The 25,041-nt window shown below is 42.2% G+C and overlaps 1 long non-coding RNA gene across 2 annotated transcripts in view; it reads right to left on the reverse strand.

Moving 5' to 3' along the window:
- Positions 1-25,041, reverse strand: part of LOC121084720 — an 83,377-nt gene that overhangs the window by 4,274 nt on the left and 54,062 nt on the right. For both annotated transcript variants that reach the window (XR_005826848.1, XR_005826849.1), the window contains exons 10-12: positions 22,354-22,440; positions 18,199-18,299; positions 14,223-14,466 (exon numbers count right to left, since the gene is read on the reverse strand). This is a non-coding gene — a long non-coding RNA (uncharacterized LOC121084720). The remainder of the gene's footprint in view (positions 1-14,222; positions 14,467-18,198; positions 18,300-22,353; positions 22,441-25,041) is intronic.

Raw genomic sequence — 25,041 nt, forward strand, 5'->3', positions numbered from 1 at the left:
TTATTCTTATAAGTACTGTCTCATGAGACAGCAGCTTGAAGATCTTTATGTGATAGTAGCCTTCCTTTGCAAAGTTTCTGGTTCTTAGTGTTTCACCAGTTCTGCAGCTCCCTTGGCCACTACTTCTGGATCTGGTTTTGATTTTAAAAGAATTTGGAAAGGTATACTGATTAAAATTGCATTATTAAAACCTTCACAGCTTTTACAAAATCTCTTTGCTTCTGAATTAGCATTATGTAAACACACACAAAAAACTAATTAAAGCCCCCTTAATTTTAACAATGACTGCCTTTTGATATTGCTTCTCAAAAAAGCCCTTTGTTTGACTGGCAACCATTAAAATATCTGCCCTTAAGGTTTCTTCCTATGCCTTCCCTGACAAGGTTGAAGATAAGAAAAGAAGAAGATGCTTCATATCCCCTCATAAAACTGAAAGCAAATCCACAATAATTCCTAAAATTCATTATATTACACTATATAGCGCCTTCCCTTTGTTCACACTGTCAATGCATGCTGATAGCTCAGTATGAACTAAAAGCATTCAAGGTCCATTCACACAAAGTGAATTCTAAAAAAAATGAATGAACACAAACTGTCTGAACAACAATGAGATTTCAAACGTGCCCAGAGTCAGGCTAACACTGATCCCACTGACTTAAATGAGAGAAACATCAGGCTGAGGGCAAGTACTTTGCAAACCCCACCCGTATCACTCTACCATGACAGGCAAATTTTGTGGGAAAAACATATAATGAACTCCTACCAAAACAAGAATGAAAGAATGCTTTCCTTATTACAAGGCCTGGAGCAAAGAGCTTTTTAAGTCTGAAAAGAAAGAAATAGAGAAAGTAACGTTTGGTTAACCAAATTGGAAAGAGAGGTAGATTTTTGTTTGTTTGCAACTGGTATCACTTTAAAATCAAGGAATTTGGAGAATATTAACATTTATACCTGAATCTATGCTGAAAGTATTTTTGTCATTTTAGAGCCAAAAGTACCCTCCTGCCAAAACCTGTAAAATGCTTTAAAAAAAACAACCAAACAAACAAAAAAAAACCCCAAAACCAAAAACCACCAAAACACAGAGAAGAAAAAAAGCACCTTCCAAATGGAATTCACAATTCTCATGGATAGGTGATCATCAGCTCCAATTAGTCCCTGGCAGAGGAGTCTGAGCAAGAGCAATAGACTCAGTGCATCCAAAAATGTTTAGTCTAGACTAAACCATGTCGGAATTCTCCACAGACTAGACCTCAGCCCTCTGGATCGTGGACAGCCATCTATATTGGCTCCAAACAACAACACAGCCTGGGTCCTATTCCAGGCTTCGCTCCCGCCTCTCCTTATCTAACCCTATTGCTATTCCCCCTCTCGACTCCCCAGGCACTCGGGGCAACACGTTAAGAAGCTGTTGACTGTTGCAAGTATTTTAAGCCTGGTTAATGAATGTAGGTAATTCTCCGTGCCCCACACCCCTCCCCCCCCGTCATCTGTACAGTAAGCATGTGAGCCAAGCCCAAAATAATAAAACCAGAAAAGCACGTTCATCTGCTAGTGAGCAGCCAGAACCGACTGTTGCCAGAAAGAAAAGAGTCTGGAGCTGCTCTTTATAAAATTTTGTCAGCACAATTAGTTCTGAAATATGCTCTGAAAACGTGGAACTTGGCCCATATGTCACGGCTCCTCTTGTGTAGTTAATATCTTATTGAGAGGGTCTGAATATAAACTCAGTCCTTTCATCTACAAGCCTTTCCTGTGCAAAGGGTTCAGATGGTAGTTAAGGATTGCCTCCCTTCTCAAGCTCATTCCTAAGCAGAGTCTCTCCGACAGTAGATGGTCACTGGCTGCAGAACCCCACCACCACCATCCCCGCAGCGACACGCTTCCCCAGGACACTGGTGACACTCAGCAGAACCCGCAGGGAGGGCTGACGTTGGGTCCTGCGGAGCCAGGCAGGCTCCTTTACACCCCCAGCTAGAACAGCTGGGCCTGCACTTGCAGCCAGGTTAGTCTTTTGGACCTCTCGGAGCACAGCAACGCTATCTGATACCGCTACTTTCCCCTTCTTGGTATCTCAGTGAAAGATTCTGCCATTTCACCCAATATCTACCTGCAGCAACAATGAAGCAACGCTGAAGTAGTGTTTTTCTTTCTTTGTACCAGGAATTGGCCACTGGCATCAACAGAGAGAATCTGGCATCAACAGTGTGCTCCATTTAAACTGCACTCATTCCTCCAGCAAAGCAAAAAAGAGACCATAAAACGTGAATATGTGGTAGCCTTCATTTACACGTATTGCTTGAATTGCACCTCTTCTTTGGGAGTATTCAGGCACAGCTCCAAGTTTCTGAGTGCATTTTCTCATGACTCCAAGACCAATTTATTGGTCACCAAAATCTGAGAAAGCTCAGTTTGGTGCAGAAGGTCCAGACCCGAAATCTATGGCAGAAACCCATCACCAACATGCTGTCATACAAGAAACATCTACATTTATTTTTGCCTCTTACTTAACTCTTGTCACCAGGCACATATATTTAAGGAATGAAAGGAACAGAAACATAATTAACTCGATCTCGTTGTCCATTCCCTGCATTTTTATCACTGGAGGGCCATCCTGGCTGATTCTTGAAAAGCATTCAAAACCACCCAAGAAAGGAGAGGGCAGAGGAAGGACATCTGGAAAGCAGAAAGACTTCAAAATGTAGCTTTTGGTAAAGCTTGTATTCAAAACACACCCAAAATGCACAGGAAGAAAGAACATTTCCCTGTGCTGGTCTCACCAGCCGTACAGAAACAACTCCCCACCAAGATATTCAGGAGTGCTCAGTCCCATGTAAATACTGGAATGAAATCCAGTGAGAGGTATGGAGGTTTCTGGAACCTGCTGTCTCCACTGAAATGCCTACATGCTGGAAATCCAACACGTCCTTTGTGAACAATCTCAATGCAACAGCAGGAATGAAAGCTCATTTTTTCCTTTCTACTAAGACATTTAGATGGAGTGATATGATTAACTCCAAATAAATGACTTGGGCAGAATTGAGAGGTATGAGACACAAACCTGCCCACCCAGAGATGAGCTGCTCTAGCCAGCTCCCATCTATAATTATTTAGGACTCAGAAAATTATTTTCCCTCTAAATTCCAAGAAGAGCTCAGTCTGCTAAACAATCCCAGACTGGTGTTTTACACACCAGCAAGATCATGCACTTAAGAAAATGCAGTGGTCAGAACCTTCTTGTAAAATACATAAGAAAGTAGTAATATGTGAGGTCACACAGTTTTACAACAGGAACTATCCCTCAAACATGTGGCGAACAGGCTGGTAATTTTAAAGGAGTAGTATTAGATCAGTACTGAGTATTTTGAAATTTTATCCTTCACGAGGCAGTTAAAATAATTTTCACTGGATGCACATAATTCATTGCACTTGCACCAAACCATGAACTTAATCCATGATGATTTCCCAAGATCCTGTGTAAAAGAACTTAGATGTTACAACATAAATTAAGGTAACAGCAGGCCCTTAGCAGTCTGTATGTTTAATGTAGTGGCAAAAATAGCTCTTGGAAATACAGGTTTTACATTTTCACAAATAAATTATTCTAAGCACCAAAATAGCAGGGGTTTAAGCAGATTTTTTTTTTTTTTAAGCGACAACACAAACATCCCCACTGTCCCCAAAAGCAGCATTATGGCCACAGCCTCATGACAGATGAAGCAGAGTTGGGGTGGATGGAGCTTTCTGTCCCTGCAGTGCTCCAGCAAGGCAGCTGCGGTGGCTGAGCTTTAACAAAAATGAACCAATTGTGGTGACAGTAGCACAGTGCTGCGCCATCATCCTCAATCTGATTTCCTTAGGCTAAATTAATTCTCCTGAAACACCATGGATTGAATTACACTGGACAGAAGTTCTTCTTTACAACAGGTGAAATGTATTTATTAGTCCACTGAGTTTTGGGGTAAGACAACATTGACCTTTCTGATAGAGTCTGTTTGTTAGGTTTTGTTTTGGGTTTTTTTGTTAATCTTAACAGTGGCACAGGGTATGACTAATGGTAGCTTCAAATCTAAAAAAACCCTTTTTTCTGAAAGAAATCAGATAAATTTTCTGAAAGCACTATGGTTTTAATATTGTTATTTTAAGATGTCTTCAGCTCAGCCAGGAAAACATGGAGATAATAAAGCCTTCACAACAATGAGTCTGCTTAGCCTGTCTCATGATGGATCATTAATGGAACAGGTAACATAGTCCCAGCTGCAGAACCTTTATTACTAGTAGTAATGGATTTGCCAAAAATAAAGTGTCTTAAACATCCTAAGACACATTTGTAAGAGTAGCTTTTTCATTTTTGTTTCTATTTCTTTCAAATTTTCAGACATATAGCTAATTAATCTGCAAGCTAAACAAGCTTTAACTGAGCAGTAAAGGAGATGAAGCCCGGTACAATAACAAAACATACTGCTGTGTTTGCACAGATGAGAATGTTACTTGCAAATTTTAGTTGCCGAGACTGAATAACAAAGAATTTGTGAAATCTTCTGGTTGGTATTTCACTGTTAAGACTCTGGAAAGTTCCAAGAGGTGAATTGTGAAACATGTTTACCAAATTCCCATTCTTAGTTACAACCACGTGAGCCACCAGTAATAATTTCAAAGAGTATTTTGGATTTACTGTTGTGAACTAGGCTAGGCTGGCACTGTGCACTTTGCTTCCGTCTTAACTTTCCTAACATATGAGGATACCTAACATAAAAAGTATATATCTAACATGCTTTGTCTTAAAGGGTAGGTTTGCACTCTGAACGTGACTGTTTTGAAAAGTTCAGTACTCACATGCCTATTCTAATCTTTTCAAATTGAGACTTTGCTGAATTATATTATTTCCTGGGAAAACAAGCTCTGAATAACATTTTCAGAATGTTGAATGGATGCATTTATTTTGCATTTAACCACTCACAGTAAAAAGGTGTCACCAGGGGACACAGGTGTCATTATTAACCAAGCAGCCATCTCTAATTACAGCATCACAGCGGTCACCCATCACTATCTCTAGTGAAGCCAGAACAGATGCATGAAGGGCTTCTCCTGGGATTTAAGAGTCCTTGCAGGAAAAAACAAAAATACATCTTGAAGCAATCAGGCAAAGGATCGTAACTCTAATTTAAAGAAAACCATTGGCAAATTAAGTATATTAGTTAAGCAAACTTCCCTAAGGAAACAATATCTCGTTTTCTTAGACTTACAGGCTTATCCACTCGCCCCGGGCCAGAACAGACAGCTTCTACAGACCAGCTGTTCTCACGTTTTTAGGGCAGCGTCTGCCTTCTTTTTTGTACTAGTACCAGCCCTGCCCCCCGCTCACACCTACCCACACACACAGCCTGCCCTAAGCCTCTACAGCATCAGTCACCTACACGTAATGACTTACGCTGCCAAGAAAAGAAACAAAGCAGAAAAGATTCCCATCACCACTTTCTGCGCAAGCCAGCCTCGCCTGACTTCCCCTCTTGTGTACTGTGAAGAAAGCATCATGCTTCATGTGGCTGCCAGAGAAGAAGGGACTTCCAAGACTCAGACAGAAGAGTGGGGAAGGGGAGGACGGAGGCCAGCTGGAACTTCCTTAGAAGCCCCTAGCCTCCTCTGCAGCATGCTTCTTCCATAACCTCTTCTTCCTCTGTCCAGGGAAACTCCCTGGTTCTTCCCTCCTTAGCCATTTCAGAAACAGATGCAGAGACGCTCTCAAAATGTGTGCGCAAATCAGCGTGTACATCAACAGTGCTATTCGCACCCACAGCATCACGCTGGCGCTGCTCATTCAATGGCATTTAGAAATGTGCGGCTTCATCCACATGTTCCTCCTGGGCAAAAAAAGTCCAACTGTGTCACTACAATGACAGCAAGAGCTCTTTGTCACGAGCACCCAGTATTCATTCATTCATAGGGTATTTTGTATGTTATAGCTCTAGAAATAATGCAAGTTCCAAACAATCTTTGCGTGTAAAGACTCCACTCAACAGCACACTTAGCCTTGTGGCCACTGCAGCGGGGCAGGGTGTCCTCACCAATGGCTAGCTGGGTGACCTGGGGCAGGTTACTAAACCTGGGCATCTCACTTACCTCTCTTACAGCAGAGGCTGCCACCAAGCTCAAAGGGACCTTTGCGAGACTGCCACATAAACCCTGAATTTCATACTATTCCTACGTGAACAGAAAGGATAAGAGAGGACTTGTTACAATATAAATGCTCCAAGCTCCCTACAACAGACCCAACTCTGAGGATGTACACAAAGTTCAAATACATAAAGAACTGGAGTGCATGTTAGCCTAAAAAGCCAAACCCAAATCAGTAAAAAAGCTCCTTTGAAGTCTGAAGGAATTTAGGAAACCAGAAAGGCTACTCCTGTTATGCTTCGAAGCCTCTCAAAACCAGGAGTTGTTAGTAATTTCGTTCACCAGCAATTTCCAGCTTGATTTCTCACTGAAAAGGTGCACATAAATTTAATCCAGAGTCAATTCCTAAATTATAGCTTTATAAATATCTGTTACAAAAATAAAAATAGCTTAAAATCTGTCATAAGCTTTGGAGTTACCTTTTCCAAGGAGCAGTTTAAACATCCAGGGCAACTTCAACACACTTTCCTGTGGAGTATCTATAAATTTGATTAAAGATTACCTAAAACTGGCCACACATTCTTTAGTCAGGTTTCATGATTTTCTGGGTCTAAGCAGGAATATTAGGAATGACAAGACAGTCTTACTACCAAAAACTAGAACACTACAGGAGAGTTTTCTATTTTAACATGCACATATGGAGAGACGTGCATATGAGCAACTTCACTGGGATATATCTGTGAAGAAACAATGATTAGGTAATTTCTCTCTCAGATTTTCAGACCATCATTTATTTCATAATGAGGACAACTATTCTCCTTTCCCTTCAGCTGCTCCTATGACAGCACCTATGTAATTTCTACACATCTGGGAAGGGCCTTATTAGTTCCTATTTGAACTTAGGATGCACATGAGTCTAACTTTCTCATCTTTCACTACTGTAACTTGGCAGAGCTTCTTTAATAATATTCAGTGTAGTCTAGGCCCAGCGTATACTCAAGTAATGACACTGGAATACTGTTTCCATGAGCAGCGTCTTGACAGCAAGACAAGGCTGCCAGAACAGTGGAGCGGAAAGACCGGCATAGCGTACTGAGTAGTATCTGTTAATTTTATACCTCTCTTTTTCCTCACACAGCAAAGTAGTAATGCAACTATTCTTTTAATAAAATTAATATATTAAAGCCCATGGAAATAACAGTTACCTTTCCATGCCTACCGTGGAGCTTTAAAAATGGAAGAGAAGCCCAGATTTTCACTATAGCCCTTGCAGCACTGTCATCAAGCTCAGAACTGGACCTACCGCACCCACAGCCTACTTACACACAGACGTCAACAGTAACAACTCACTATCATATTCCAATAGTACTTCCAAACATACAAATAAGAGTAAAAAAAGAGCCTGACTTACTCCTCTCTTCATCAAGTACAGAAGCATTCTCGCTGTGAGGTTTGGTTAAAAGCCAGTTCAAGGAAAAGGAAAAGAAAAGGAAAAAAAGGGCGGGCAAGAAGGGTGGGAAAAAGAACCATTATCTGACTACAACTGTAGGAACATACAGAATGCTAAACATTTTGAAAATGTGCATCTTAATAGTAATAGCATCTTCTCTTCAGAAAGTGATATTTTTGGGCCAACAATGCAGAAAACGAGTACTACACTAGTCCTACTAGTTTCAAGTTGATTACAGAGAGCCTCACGAAGTCCTAAATTCGCCAATGAAACCAATGCTTTAAGCTCTTCATTTTTTATTTCAAGCAGCCTGACTTTTAAAGAAAGGATTGTGACTTTGTATGACTTAAAGGATTCCTGTTTTCATCTTCTGGGAATCTAAGTGAACTACTGAAAGCTCTTCTCTGAATTTTCAGATCTAACTGCTTCTCCCCACAACATCACAACTCATCTAGTGCTGTAGCTGAGTTCTGATCCAAAACTCATTAACATCTGACATGAGGGTGCTGCCTGTGGAAAGGTTAATGGGACTGACTGGTAGAAAGCAATAGCTGGTCATGATTTCTTCTGCTTTCACTATGCTTTCTCATTTCTTTTACTATTCCCAGTGCTAGCAACTTTAATCAACGCTACTCAACAGCACACCCCCGAGAAAACCCAGCAGCATTTCCTTCTTAGCAGCTAAACAAGGTGAAATCTCACTGCTTCTCTAATGATGTCTGCTACAAGGTATAAATCAATCGGAGGGAAGAGTGACCTCCAATGGACAGATGTATGAAGGAACTGCCATTCCAGACCACATTACATTTCCTTTCAATAGGTTTTGCTTAGCTTTTCTTTCTAAAACGAAGATTCCAACCAAGAGGTATAATCAGCACATCGAAATGCACATTTCCAGAACATGTTGTTGATCAAATTTTACTCTGCTGCTGGATAAAACATTGAAAGTTTCATTTCTTAGAGAGCTTTTCCCTGGTATTACTGTAAATCTATTGGTATCATGAGATAATAAAGACACTATGGGGAAACATCTTTTACTTATTTGCAAGATCCTGTTAATTTACACGGACACATTAACATGAAGAAATTTAAAATAAAGAAACCTACAGCATGATGCTTCTACACAGACCTCACAGCACCATGGCTACATTCACTCAGAAAGCCTCGATGCACATTGTCTCTAGAGGCAACATCCTTGGCATCACTAACATTCCCCCTGTCAAGACAGGAATGAGTTCAGTAAATTCACCCCAAGCAAAACTGTGTCTGAGGATGTTCACCAACCCCAAAAGAACACACAGTTCTTTATTTGCACTGTTGAAGCCTGTAGGAGTAGTCTCTCATGTCTGAAGGTGCTTCAGAATTCAAGCTGATGCTCATAAAACTTGGCAGATTTAACCCTTAGAAACCTGGCGCCTTCCAGTGTGACTGTGAACTTGACCCTTACCACTGCTGCCACGTCCCACTCTACATTCACCAAAAGATGCACTGAGAAAGGATAACTAACATTACAAACCAAATCATTTTTCTGGTTTGGTTGGTTTGTTTTTTTCTCTTCCATCTGCCAAACACAACGGGTGACTTCCATGATGTGCACACTGTACTGCCAGGAAAAGAGTTTGAGGCTTCCAACAAATTTCCCAAGACCACAGATCTCTACCACCAGCTGTTATTGCAGGTAGAATGACCGGTGCCACTGCCAGTCAAGGGCTTGGGCTTCCTGACGACTTCAACCACCTCCGAGCAAGATTTCCAATTTTAATTCAAGCCATGAGAGGCTCAGATACCAAATGATAGCTATCAACTTTCTTACTATATTTAAAATATTTGCAGGGGCTGAGGTGTACGGGTAATTTAAAGCATACTGCAGACTTGTGATGATTCTTGTGATGCAGATCATGGTGGTGCACGTACGTAAACGCACAACATTTACATCTCCGTGGAACCGCCGCTTATGGCTGACTGTGATGCCTATTCATTTTAACATGCAATGGTTACTGCATTACAAGTCAAACCTCCATCACGTGTTTTTAACAGTCGCACAGAGCTGCCTGTCACCTACGTGCCAGGAACCCACTCGGCAATCCTGTCTGAACTGTAGCCTATCTTTTGGGGAAAAAAAAACAGCCCTCTTTGGATCAACTGTCCCAACAGATATCAAGACAGAGCAGTCAGCACAGTCAACCTCCCATGCACGAGAAGTTGCAGGACTGAAGACCCTCTCCCTCCTGTCCCTAACAGACTATGTCACTATTACACTTAAAAACCCAGCAGAAGTGGGGTGTAACCCGTGCTTGGTTGCCAGCTGGTTTTTCTGTTTCCTTTTAACACTGTGGAACTGCCAAACTACCGGGCAGCCCATCGGCGAGTGTCTTGTTCGAGGCATTGAAACATAAAGCTCCCTCCTGTCTGCGAGTCGTCTGCCGCGCATACGGAAACCTGACATATGGTGTCTCTAAAACTGAGCACCACTGTCCAGACTCCACAAGATAAACATTCCCAGATGCAGAAGCCTCAGACCATACCAGGAGAAATGCGAATCAAACAGATGAAGATGCCCGTTGAGGTCTCTTCACAAAAACAGTGAACCAACACATACAGGGCCTTAAGTTAAACCAGACCAGTGTAGCGATGCAATTAAAAAAAGAGCTTTACAACTCTGCATACTACTTACGTTTGCCAGCACAAGGCTAACTGCTCATCGCTTGGGTGCCAGGAGAAAATCCTGACAGCACTTTTTTAACCTTGTTTGCACTTAAAAATGCAAATGACACTTTGCTTTTCTTTTTTTTTTTTTTTCTTTTCCTGACTGAGTGCCATGTAAATAGCAAGTCGTGGATTTTTATTTTTATTTTTGTTTAATAAAAAAGTGCAACTTTGTTTCCTCTATTCTGTTTAATTCTTTTTTGTGTTTATAGGATTCTTCAGCAGGGAAAAGGCCAGAGAAACTGAGATTTCATTCAGGGAATTGGTTCATTCTCATTGAGCGTTTTACAGAATGGCACAGAAAAAGATTGAAATGGTTATTCCCCGAGGACAGTGATGTAATATTCTTGCACGCATTGATGAGTATCTCAAGAATCTAATCCTCAAGAGGAAATAATAGTATTTTTTTTCTGGCTAAACTTCAGTGGTTACTCTTCTGAGGACTGTGAGATCTACATTCAAAATGAGATTTCTTTCGTGATGATTTTTCTTCTTTAAAAGCAAAGAATGCAAAATAAATACTTAATCTCTGTTGGACTAAACTTCGTTATTTGCAGGATTTTCCATGTTCACCAGCACACTTCTTAACCCATGTTTATCCCTTATTGCTAGCCCTTGCAACATTACCATGCCCTGGCCAGGAGGTAACCCAGTTTGCTCACACGCTTTTGCTTCAACCCTGAGGACACTGTCTGATTACTCACTAAGGGAGCAAAACCTAAACTACCATGCTTTATTTTCTTCAGAACTCAAATTTATTTCACACAGTGTGAAGTTACTACATGAATTCCCTGTACAAGGGGGACTTAATTTACAACAAGCCAGCAAAGATGAAATCAGGATTCTCTATATTCTTTTGTTGCAAGAAGTGAGAAAACAGCAGGATGCATTTAGGCTCAAAAATCGTCCCCATGGACCAATCTCTTACTTCTTGCAATAATGAATCCCTAAACTCTCTGTTTCAGCAAAGGGTCCCAGATCCATCGAAAGTGATTACCCTCTGCTCTTTCAACATCAGTTCTTCCCTATTCACAACAGAGCTCAATTACATGTTGAACTTCAGCACTTCAGTACTTTTTTTTTTTCCCCAAACAGGAGCATTATTTCTGGTCTTAATCCAAAAGAAAGGACACTTATGGATTATCTTGCCTGCCTGTGCCCCTATTCCCACCCTCCTTTTAAACCCACTGGCAAACCTTAACCAAATTTAGCGTTGGAATCAAAGCCTCAAAGTTCTGATATATTTTGTAAAAATCAGCAGCTGACACAGCAGAGACCCTATCAATTCCTCCATTTCTTAACTTACATAGGCAGAAGAAAGCAGCAATTTTTCCTTGTTCCTATAACTACGAAATTCAAAAAGATTCAGGCAAATGAAGCAAAGCTGCTCAGCATGGGACCCTGCCCTGCCAGGTTGGGTTCCATAGGGATTCTCTACACAGCAGCATCAGCCAAAGCCCTAGTGCCAAAGCTACTTGTTTTGTGTTTATGCAGCCCCTCGTATGCTTCAAAGGAATGACTTCTGATTTCAAAGCAAGAGAAGATCCAGGTTCAAATCAGTTTGATTTGCTGTTATGCCTGCTGGCAGACAAAAAACGTAGCACACCTGCAGAAGCACTCATCTCCCTAAATTTGGGATACTTCCAAGTCATTGTGTTCATTCAGAAGGTATTATGACCATCCTCATTCGAAACCTGAAAGATGGGCAAATATGTTCTGTAATTGTAAAATGCTTCAGCTTCTGTACTGAGAGACTAAGGGAGACTGGAAAAGTTAACAAATTAAATGGATTTTGCTCACGTTTGCTAACCATGCCTCCACACTGCAACCCCTTCCAAGGAACTTCAATGTATTGTAATGGAAGGGGATGAAGGAAAAACCTTGATGCGTTTATAACAAATAAATAGATAAACAAAAAAAAAAAAAACAACCAAAAAAAACCCAAAAAACAAAACCCAAGCAGCTCCATTTTAATCATGAAACACTGGAAATATTCTGCATACTGGTATAGCCGTGACAGTTCAGTGTCTGCTCTTGCTTCCACAAATGCGGAACCACCATCCCAACTACCGACACTTTGGTGAAAAAGGGTGAAGGATATATTCCTCATTAAACTATTGCTGTGCCAGCCTGTATAGGGTTGAGGGTTTCTAACCCTACTGAACCCATGCTGACACACTAAAAGAAGGTTCCTCCTCTTGCTGACAATTATGCAAGCAAGCAGCTGGCCCATCGCACTGCATCCTATTCCTGAAGGGCTTCTGCCTCCCAAAAGGTGGGATTCAGGCCTGCTACGCAGCAAACGCTCTTCTAATGAAACGGTGGATCAGAAAAGGTTATCACAACATTGCCTTTCAGCCTCTTATTCTAAAAATGGAAAAATCCCTGGACACTTCTTGGGAATGTTAATCACTGCTGAGGAGGAAAAAAAAAAAAATTAAAAAAAAAAAAATCATTTCCTTACTGATAACCTACACTCCAACCCTGGTGTGATTATAGGTCTGCAGCTCCCCAGTGCCCTTGAGAAATGGACATGTCTGTACTTTCTGGAGAATTCTTTCCCTTACAGTTTGGTAGGGGGATACTCAACTTCAGGAAAACCAAATCAGGTTTATATTTCTGAATCTAGTTCCAGAAATTAATAAAGCTGAATTTGTTTTGTGGTTTCTATAAGAGTTCTTAATTTATTGCTGTCAAATTTGTGTACAGATACTGTTAAGAACAACACAGCTCCTTCATCCAAACAACAGGAAAAAATAGGTGAAGTCTTAATTGAAAAAAACTAATTATTTAAAAACAGGTGACATGCTTTGAAACAACTCTGTGGGTTGTTGGGGTTTTTTTCTGTTAGAAATCCATGCACACATATTACAACCAAACCCAAAATAACAGCCTTCTCAATGTAACCTGATTTAAAGCTCTAGTGGTTTAAGCTTAATCAGCCATGTGCCACAGATACTAAAAATGTCATTTTAAGCAAGACACAGGAAATACAGCTTAGAAATACACTCTTAGTATTTTTGCCTCCAGCCTTACAAACATTTGTGCCCATTTACAAATTTATAGGTATGGGTAGTCCACATAGTTCAAGCCATCATCCCGTGCAGGAGTCAGGAACTGCTTCACCAAACCAAAGATGATTATTAAAGGACATCTTTGGGTCATTTAAGACTGTGGAAGAGCATCTTTGTGAATTGTGTAACGTGCAGGAATCATGATCAAACACTGCAAACTCCCAGGCTGTACATGCCTCTTCACAAGGCAGATTTGTCTGTGGTGTGAGTGAGTCTCTGCAGGTTAGATTTAGCTACAAGAAATACACAGAGTGTAGTCGCTTATCTGAGATTGTCCAGACTCTAACGGCCTGGAAATACACAAAGCAGTTTTGCAAGATCAGATTTTTCAAATGAAAATTCCAGTACCGGTTGTGTTTCAACCTGGCTGGAAATCTCTCCAGCACAGATTCTTTCATGCTGGTTTAATAGTTTGAGTTTCAGCTGAAATCTGGAATTTTAAAAGCAAACACAGACTTTTTAAAATTTTGCTTTAAAATCATAAAGCACATGGATTTGGGTGTGATTTGAACGGTGACAAAAAAAATACAAACCTCAACTGTTTAGCAGTACTTTGCCCTGTCACTGTCACACAGCTCCCAAGCCATGCTTGAGGACTGAAGCATTTATCTTAACACTGTCATGCCATTTCCCATCATAAATACTTTCAACAAGCTGGACATACATCAGACCCCAAGACCTATCAGTAGAATGACACTCCTTTGAAGGCAAGTCTGATAAAAACTGACAGTCCTCAAAGTCAGACCTCTTTATGTATCCTTAACAGTGAGTTTTCCACGCTTCCCCCACCCCCCAATAGGATTCTATTGGGTCATAAGAAAATATTTGGAAATTATATGTTATCATATTACAATATTTAATTCCAATAATATACTTACTGGACACTCTCTGCAGAATATAGACTGCTCCAACAAAAAGCCCTCGATCCCTGACCTTCTGCTTAGATGCAGAGTTTCTTGTGAAGCCAACAGGAGTAGTGGTGCATATAAAGTGATGCATGAAACGCAACGAACTGAGGGAGCTATTTACGTACGCCTTGTAAGCTCTTTTCGGTATTAGGCTCGCTCTTTCTGTGCAGAAGCAAAGTTGACTGTCAGATGGGTTTGGCTGCTTTCTCGCATTCTGTGTAGGAATAACATGAAGAATTGGGGATTTTGATGGTCATCCATGGAAATAAAGCATTCTTGCACAGGATATGGCTGCTAATTGGTTTTTAATTTTGAAACCTAAGCAGACAACAATTAAGAACAATGGAAGATTTTTTTTCTGTCACTCACCAGAGAGGAGCAGGACAGAAAAAGACACCTGGGGCAGGATGAAAGCAGCTGGGGAAAACGGTGAATAACCCTGTGTTACGAAAGGAAAGACAGACAGCATGGGGGGCTTCAGTATTCAAAAGCACCCATGATTAAAAAAAAAAAATTAAAAAATTACATTGTGCTCACATTACAAAATCTTCATGGCAAAGGCTGTTGATGTCACTGCATAGATTACCCAGACTAAAACACTAAGTTAAAGAAACTAATGGTCTTAGAAAGAAGACTTTGTATTTTCCAACAGCTTTGACGCTGACTTTTTTTAAGGGGTGCAACATTCTTATGAATGTAGAGATATTTATACGTTGGAAAAATGTTATTGGCTGGGCCAGAAGAAGTTCTTTAGTAACAACAAATGCTTGGCAGAAAATAGCAACGCGCCATCCCAGAGATCAGAATTTAACTGTTACCACTCACATCTGGGACAACCAGCTATTACCACTGTATTTGAAATGTACTGCTTCAAAGACATCGCTGTTGCTTTCTTTTTGGAACACACTTTCCAGCACTTTGAGTTTAGGACCTGCAACTGTCCCCAGAATGCTTGAGCCTTACTTAATATCCTCATCAAGTGTAAAGGTTTTCAAGAGCTTTGGTTTCAAGATGTTGCAGTGAGCACTGCACTGGAAAGTAAGGGCTACAACTCATTTTCTAAAACCTGAATCTTATTTAGCTGCTCTACTAAAGTCCATTTGAAAATCCTGGAACCACCGACAGATGCTTAAAACTCCTGAAAATGCCACTCCGTAATGCTGGTTTAGCAGAACTGCAGGCAGATACCTGAATTCAGAGAAACGTGGGACACTGGAATGGGGAATTTTTGGTTTATTTTTTTTCCAGCTGCCCTACAGAAATTTAAAAGTGCACACCTGAAGACAGGATTGCTGAAAGGAGAGCACACTCCACTGCTGGCTCCCAGCATAGGCAGCCCTAGCAATAAAGGCACGGCAACACGGACTCTGCTGCCACGCCTCCAGCACTTCCATCACACTTCTGCTTGTGGCATGGGTGCAGCCGAGGACTAATGACCTTGTAGCATATGCCCCGAAATCTTCTGGAAGCTGGCCCCATTTTCTGCTCTCACAAATTACCTGAAGGGCCAAGTTTGATTCCTTGGCCAAATGACACCTAGCAAGGTGCCCAAGAATAGGTACAGGGAAGGGAGGCAGGAGAATCAGTGCTTTTCCTCCCTCTTCCTTTCATTTGAATGTTACAAATGCTGCAATTTAAGCAATGGAATCAGTATCTCAACTTGATTTTATTAAGGTTTCCATTTTTTTACATTATATTTACATTATTTTAAAATTATCACCTGCAGTGTTTCAGTTGGCTGTCAGAACGGCAAGGCCCAGTGTGGCATTTCTGGAGTTGTCCCCAGTAAAACCTCAATTTCAGCCGACATAAAACTAACCTCTTCAGGAAGCAAATATTTCCTGCCCACAGCTAAGCCGTAAATCACATGCTGCATTCGATTGCTTCACTTTCTAGCAATTAGTAACTTTATTTTTTTAGTTTAGAAACCAAAACACTGCAAAGCTACAAATTCTAAGAATGGAAGAATATGCTCGGTGACACTGATCTGTCCTTACGCGTTTTCGGTACTGCTCATAGACACATCTGTCAAAAGACAAGGAGCCTTCCAACATCAGAGCTTCTCTGGCCCTGCCAGCTCCTCCCTTCCCTCCCTCTGCCTGTCCAGCTACCAGAAGGTACCAGCCTTTGAAACAGGCTGGGATTTAAAGCAGCACATCCAGAGAAAAGCCTACTATTTCCCAAAGGTAAAGCACTGGCTTCCAAGGGAGGCCGCTGCCACATTATCACAGTTCTAAACCTGAGAAAACAAAGACCTGGTGAAGAAGTATGAATCACATGGGTAGACTCCTGGGATTTTTAATCTATAACTTGATTTTGGTTTTCCTTTATTTTTCAGAATACTTTAAGTTAGCAAAGACAAAGGAATATTAGAATATTTACCAAGAAATATCTTTAACTGGCTGAATTCTAGAGAAAAGATGTTTAAGGTCTATTATTCTTAATAGTCAGCTTCCTATATGCAAAACTAGGCGAAGATAATTACTAAAAATTACTGCTCTTGCCTCAGCAAGACCGTGTCAGTGAAAAAATGTCTACAAAAGCGAAACTCAGAAACAACTGGCCTTGCTTTTCAAATTACAAAGCTAACTCAGTGGACAAACCAACAGACACAGAAGTTCTTTTGGGTTTTATGGTCAAATGCACAGAGCACCGTTTGCACCAGCACTGAGGTAGCTGCCCACACCCCAACGGGTGGTTCAGCCCGCGTGTCATGCCTAGCGAGCGCCAGCAACACCCACCGGTACTATCTGAGCAATTTTCTTTGTAGTCTTCCCCCATAAAAAAAAGTTTGACTTACTTGAATTGAAAGCACTGAAACATCCACAGAAAGGTGGGAGATTTCAGAAAATGCATATACAAAAATAAATACATGATTTTTTTTTTAAAATATGTAAATATATATATAATGCATATAGGATAATTTTAAACTCCTGCATGTTTCTGAGCACACTTCCCGCTGGTCCTTCTGCGTAGGTTGATGTTACGACAGGACAGCAGAACAGCCTCTGCTCTTTGTAAGCAGCAACACATCCATGTGCAGAGAACAATTCTGCTATTGATTTGGTGATGGTCCGTAATGCTTTCTTACTTGGCAAATTTTCTTTCTTCTCTGCCTATGCACTTATCAGCATGACTAAAAAACCTAGCATGCCTGCTTTTTGCTTAAGCAAAGTCCAGCAGAGCACATTTACATGCAGCTGAAGCTGTCCACAGTGTTTCCCCCTCCCTAAGGCAGTGCCTGCCGCTGGTTGAGGCACCATAAAGAAATTATTCGAGGTAACACCGTACTGCACAGGAATGTGAAACTAAATCATCTCCTAAACTGATATCATCGAGAAATTGCTTCCAGTGCACTTCCTTCCCCTGTTAATTTCCCTTGCCTCTCCAAGGCTGCGGACTTTGGGAAAGGTGTCAGCGCTGAGCGCTACAGCAATGAAACAGGCACACTGCAGCAGGAGAGCCACCAATCTGATACGGCAATGCTTACACTTCTGGGGAATACTCAGCCTCCCAAAGGCATTTCTAATTATGTTCACAGACTTCAGGGGTGACATAATGTTAAGACATCTGCATTATTTTGCTTTTATAATTCCAACTGTCCAAAAGCAACCACACGGCCAGTCTCACGTGCTGGATAATTTGCCAGTTTTGACGAGCCCATGAACAAATTCTGGATGAACACAGACATCCAAACTCTTTAGTGCACACTTATATACAAACAGAATCCCACACTATAGGTTATTTTTCTTCCACAATTAATGAAAAAGAGGTCAAAATGAAAATACAGTACTTTTTGACTCATGCTCAAAAATCCAGCAACACCTAAAGACGTTCTGCAACAAAGAATGCAAGTATTCTCTTTGCTGCAAAAATATGAATTAGTAGCCTTCACTGATGAGGCAAAACAGTGCATTTGAACCCAACAGCCAAAATTTTACTGTACCTTCGGAAAATATTATTTCAATTCCACAGAGTCACTGGCCAGCTCCTTTCATCTCTGACCCAGAAGGCACAAATCCACGATGTGGCAGCTTCCAGAAAAAACTGCAGAAGTGATAAATCAGTCCATCAGGATTCCAGAAAAAACAGATTTTACTCAGTAAATTGCACTTTTTGCAAGCCTTCTTTTAAATTATGAAGTTGTACTCTTTGAAGACACAGAGCACATACACGTTACGTGTGCACATACCAGGAGAAGCATTCAGAGGAACTTGCCAAACTGTGCTAGAAAATAGGGCTGACATGATTATCGAGCAAAGCCATCTTTAAACAATCTTTGCAGCCTTCCGCATAGAATACATCCAGTGGCTTCTTTGTGCATAATCCCTCCACCTGCTTCTCATCTACCAGGGACTCTGCGTATCCGACAATACAGAAAAAAGCAAGTAAGGGCTAACACAGGTCTTCTTTTCAGGCATCTTGACAATCACCATAAAAACCCAGGCCCTTGAGATGTGTTCCTTCGTTACCATTTGAGGACCACTATTAATCTGTAAAGCACCAGAAGATGGGCTGTGTAACAGTTACACAGTCTGTTCTAAAAATCTATTCCTGCATAACCAGCACCAAACTATGTGGCAAAAGATAAGTAATAAATCACTATTTAAAGTTAATATTTTAGAGTATCAAATGATATTTTCAGAATTTTTTGTACGTTCATTTAAAACTTCATATCAGCCAAGTTTTAAAAGTTTTGCTTGAGACTGCAGGGCTGTGACCGAACTTGAGGCTGCTTGGTATCAAGGAGGAGAAGGGAAGCAAGCTTCACACTCGTATAAAGGACTACTGATGAGGTTTTAAATCTTTCCTAAATATTCCATTAGGCTGGATTTAAAATATATTACACAGTTTAATTACACATATAATTAAAATAATATTACACCATTAGCATCTATTGTTTGGCAACGCAGACTTGAGCCAGGCTAGGTGTCATATAAAAAGCCAAGGACTGAAGAAACTTAAAGAACTTAAAGGACTTGACAGAGCTACACAGCGGTCGGGATGGCTGCAGAGGTGTTATCTCATCCACCCCTCATGCTTCAGAGTAGATGATCCAACCCACGCTTCTCAACTCACAAGAGGAGACCTTCGCTCCCGCATGATTTTACCACTGTAACTAACAAAATCACCAGCATAAATTTGACTGACTGGTGAAAAAACACAGCGGGGCCCTTCAGACCCACCAGTCAGTCGGGCTACTCACACAGAAGCGAGCTCTCAGCTAGCACCGTCATCGCAATTTCCCACAGGAATACAGGTAGGGCTCGCTCATGGTAGTGGAAGGAGGCTGATAGATGCCTGGCAGCTGCTAGAAAGCACCCAAATATCAGCTCTCGCTAATGCAAATGGTTAGAGAACACAGAAGGAAATGTCAATAAACTATCCTTGAAAAGCTACACTAAACGCAGCAAAAATAAAAAAATTAAGGTTTTTTATACACAAACTGGTGCCAATCCACAAGAGCTCCCCTTTCAGCAGTTGCCAGGATAAATTTCCCCTTTGGGCAGATGGTCCGAAACCTGAGTCCATCACGAATAAGAACGTGCAGCTTTACTTGAGCGCACACTGAAAAAAAACCCCAACCATCAAACCCCTAGAATTCTGTCCAGGGAAATTAATCGTTCTCAGCACCTTCGCAGATACAGTCTGCCCCTTTAGCACTGACCTACATACTGCACAGACTACGTTTCAAAACAATTTGACATTTAAATCAAAACTGCCCAGCCGCCTGCTCCCTCCCTTCGATCCAAGCGCATGAACGACTGATTGACCGGTTGCCCTTAGAATAACAGCACTTAGTACTGCTCCAGGACACTCATGGTCTCCTCTGGATTTTTTGCACCATGGTTGAGGCTTGTCCTGACCTGGAGACTGCAGCTAGCATCCAGTGTGGGCTTTCAGTTACACACCGTGTCCAAAAGCGTATAGGGAAGGTGGTGGGCAACGCCTTTATTTCTTGACAAGAAATACTTGAAAATAACGGTATGCACTGTCATTTCAGAATTCAGTCAGGCTTGTCAGATTATGATTTTCCAAACAGTTGAGGGAAACAAGGCAATGTAGCCCCAGTGACCATCACTGAAAGCTGGGCACCTACAAGCCACCTCCGCAACATGGGAGAATTCCCAGCTGGTGGAGGATGATGTTCCTGCTGTCACAGAACAGGTACATGACACTGCTCTTCAGGTCACATCCCAAGTCAGCAAAGAATGGTGAGCCAGACTGAGCTACTGTTACTGCTTTGCACCGTCATCACCTAAACCTTTCGGTGTGGTGCTCCACCTCCAACCAGCACATAGGGTCCCTGTGGCAGCCACTGCTGCTGCCATCGGTGTTGCTTTTAGGGAAGCCGGTGCTGCAAGTGCTGCTCCTTTCCTCTGGCAGGCTTAGTACAGAAACTCCAGGCGAGAGGGCTCTCCAGACCTGCTCAGCTTCAGAAATTGCATTTCTACTTCAGCAGCATCGCTACTGTTAGGAGGTCACGCTGAGCCCTGACAGGGCTCAGGAGGCAGCTTTGCCACCCCAGAGCTGAAATTGGAGCTCTGCATGCATCAGCCATGAAACCAGCCCTGATAAATCCCTACATTCTTGAAATGCTCCTTCACAGCAGAGATGGCCACAGCTGGAACCATTGCATATTTGGAAAGTTTAAGCCCAGACGCACGTTTTATTGTCTGGGTTCTTCCTTACCTTTTAGCCAAATCTTGCACTCACTATATATTCAAAAGCTATTGAGACATTTAGGTGTTTAACAAGAAAAGTATTGTCGTAACCCCAAATACTTTCTCGACTTCTGGGCAAGCAGAATCAGTCTCCTACCTATTTAAAGCAAAAAACCCTCAAAGAACACAAACAACATTCTGCCACTGCTGCTTTTCTTTTCAGAGACCCAACCCCAAATAATTTCCAAGGTACATTCATTACTAAAAGACAGCTAATTCACAGACAGGCCTTATAACAAGCTGTGTCACACATATTTTGAAAGCCCAGTACCTCTTAATTTCGTAGAATCATTTAGGTTGGAAAAGACCTTTAAGATCACAAAGTCCAACCGTTAACCCAGCACTGCCAAGCCCACTGCTAACCATGTCCCTAAGTGCCGCATCTCTGTGAAAAGAACTGTGAAGTTTTTTCTAAGCTATCAAAGATGATCAAATGACATTTTTCTTTTTTTTTCACAGAGGAATTTGTTTCTTTATTTTATGCTTTAAACAGCTGCTTTTCTTTAAACCTGCAGGACCTGAGATAGGGTAAATCTTCCATGGATCAGAAACTTCACCATTTTCATCATGACCTGCTGCTCATCAGCTGAGGGCATTTACATAGCAAAGCGATTTATTTTATAGGGAGGCCCAGAGGTTCCAGTCAACTCTCAGAGTCCTGAAGTGTTACCACCTCTGTAAACTTTCAGCTGCAATACACTTGACCCAAAGACCAAGCACACACCCACTTTAGGCTGAGCAACGAGCTGGAGACACTGGAAACTGGCAGTGTTGCCTCAAAGAGACAGTTAGTAGCGCCCACTAAAAATACCGTCACTGCATCAACCTCTGCTGCAGGAAATGAGCATTAAGCACGCCTCCACCCACAAGAAAAGGAGGAGGAGGAGGAGGAGGAGGAGGAGACAGGCTGCAGCGTGCCCAAACACTGTCAAAACCTCTGCAGGACTTACTGTGGTTCTGCTCCTGCAGTCCCACCACAGGGAGCTACAGCCACTCCTGCTATGACCAGTAAAGCGGTTGTGTGACCAGTGCCGCTGCTGGTCTCTGGAATACCATTGCTTGCTGCTGTTTTGCCACAGCCTTGTACCTGCCAGCACGGCACCCTCTTTACACTGCTCTGCCGTGCATACTGAGACTGCACAGCCTCTCCCAGCTTCTCACAATTTCTTGGCTTGACTGCTTACCCATGGTGGCTGGGGTCAGTCCCACGCTTCTGGTTCCCCGGCTGTTCGCAGCTGTCTGTCCTTGAAGTTAAAGTCGCTTTCTGCGATTGTGTCCCTGTGCCCACCACTGTTACCTCATCCTGGCAAGGCCTGTCCCTGAGCCACCCCCACCTCCATTACCTCAGTGTGCCACCAGCCTCTTTCCAAACTCACCCAAACATGGGTTTCTCTGAGCATCTTCCCAGCCTGGTTGAGTTGTCCCAGAGCAGTTGTGTTGAGATTCACTCAGCATCACCTGATCTGAATATCCAAAAGCAAACAAAACACTCTGTGGGACACTTTCAGCCTTGATTTCCTCCTATCCAACAGCCCGGCCTGGCTTATAGAAATGCTTCTGTCCCCTGGATCTTCCCTGACGAGGGGCCCAAGGATCTTCCTCAGTAAGCAGTTCCCAGAAGCATGGATGGGCATCTTCTGCTGGCTTTTGCCCTGTGGCCCTCCTGGCTCACCACTGCTCCTGGCTCACTGTACTGTCCATGCTCTCCACATTCCTTCCCAGGTTTCAGTCCGTGGCTGTTTCCACCCACAGCTTGTCAATTTAATTTCATTTTAACTTATTTTAGGGACTCTGATATAAAAAACCCTAAAAACAACCCAAAACAACCAAACAGAAAAAACCCCACACAGACACAAATGGAAACTTATGTAATGCCAAAACCCACTAGAATAGCATTGCAATGCATGCTGTACTTTACAAAACATTCATTAAGCAAAATACTTTGATGAACAGCTAAAAATATAAACCACAAAATCTTCATTAATATCAGATGAATGTAGCATTGCCCAAGCCAAATTCTGACAAGTAGAACCACAAATCATTGGGGCTGGAAGGGACCAGTGGAGATGATCTACCCCAACCCCTCTGCTCAAAGGAGGCTCAACTACAGCATGTTGCTCAGGACTGTGTCAGTCAGGTTTCAAATTATCTCCCACAACAGGCACTCCACAACCTCTTTAAACAACCTGTTGTGAGTGTTCAGCTGCTCTCACTGTATTGTTTTTCCTTACGCTTCAACATAATTTCTTGTATTTCACTTTGTGCCTGTTGCCCCTTAGTCCTGTCTCTGGGCTCCACTAAGAAAAGCTCCATCTTCTTTACCTCTCCTATCAGCTATTTCTATGCAATGTTAGGATCCTCTGGAGCCTTCTCTTCTCCAGGCTGAACAGTCTCAGCTCTCTCACTCTCTCCTCATATGACAGATGCTTCAGTCCACCATCTTTGCGGGTGGACTCTTCGCAGTATGTCCATGTCCCTCTTGTACTGGAGAGCCCAGGACAGGAACAAATACCTAGGCACATCTCACCAGGGAGGAGTAGACGGGAAGGTCCACCTCCCTCAACCTGCCAAGGAAGCTTCTCAGCCCAGGATACCACTGGTCCTTTGTTGTGAGCATGTGTTGCTGGCTCACATTCAGCTCACTGTTCTCTAGGACATCCGTATTGCAAATTACCATGGTGATTAACAAAAGTTACAAAGCAGACTAATAAAATTCCTTCTATTTATTTTCTCATGCAATTTATCAGTATCAATTTGAAGCAGCCCAGTTTTTAGGGGCACCGTGTCCCTATTTGAACTGGGGAAACGTTGTGAAAAGCCTGAAACTTCAGGGTAACTCCCAAACTGGAATCTCAAACACAAAGACTTAAAAATAAGGTGCTGGTCCTAAAACCCTGTGTGGTTTTGGTATGATTTCACTGCAATAGCCCAGCAGGCAAACTCATACCACAAAAGAAAACAAGCTTCACGGAGAGGGAGGAAGACAGCAAATCAAGGAGTTACCATCATCTTTTTCAAAATCATTTTAGACACAAAAAATGGTAACCATGGAGTATATGTTAAGTAAGAAAGGTAAATCTGGTTACATTTCCACCAAATAAAAACAGCAAAAGTACAAGACCAGTACTTATGGAGAAGAGAAGGCTCTGGGGAGACCTTACTGTGGCCCTTCAGTACTTCAAGGGGACTTATATGAAAGATGAGGACAAACTTTTTAGCAGGTCCTTTTGCAACAGGACAGTGGTGATTGCTTTAAACTAAACTGCTGCCCAGCGCAGCTGTGGGTGCCCCATCGCTGGCAGTGCTCAAGGACTGGTGGGATGGTGCTTGGAGCAACCTAGAGTAGCAGAAGGTGTCCCGTCCAAGGCAGGGGGGTGGACTACACGGCCTTCAAAGGTCCTTTCCAACCCAAGCCATTCTACGATTCTAAAGCTAGTACTGTGGAATTAACAGCAACTTCTGTAGCTTGTGGCTTCAGGTGCCTGTTGCAAGCATCTTATTAAAGTGCTGTAAGCGTACAGAAATTAGATCAGTACACGAGACTTCATCAGTTATGCATGTGTTATGGTGGCACACATGTAGTCCCAATTTTTCGTTTGCTACAATTGTGCTATTTCACTGAAAACAATCTTAAGTACCTCTATTAACCTACCCTTAGGTGCCGACCCCAGCCCCTGTGGAGGTATACTGCAGCAGTTCTTCCACCCACCTCAGATTTCTCTACCTCCTTCTGCTCACAGCTTTGCACTTGTGCTCGAGCAGGGAAGGGGGAATGCAGCCTTAGCCACATACCTTTCACCACCCAGGTATTTTCCCTCTGCTACTCAGAGTAGCCAACACACAAGCCAGCCTCCTCTTCCCAATGTTTGGGGTGCTGCAAGAACAAAGCCATCCACACCACATTCCCCACCTGCAGGGACGGGGTAAGGAAGAAGCGCCCCATGCCTTTCCCCCAGCTCTCCCTCAAGCAGTCTTAATTTACCGCATTAAAACCTACTGCTACTCAGGCTTCTGGGATAAATTTCCAGTGAGGTGCCATACCAGAAGGGCCAGCAGCTCCTGTA

Source organism: Falco naumanni, chromosome 1, assembly GCF_017639655.2.
Source record: "Falco naumanni isolate bFalNau1 chromosome 1, bFalNau1.pat, whole genome shotgun sequence".
NCBI classification, from domain to species: Eukaryota; Metazoa; Chordata; class Aves; order Falconiformes; family Falconidae; genus Falco; species Falco naumanni.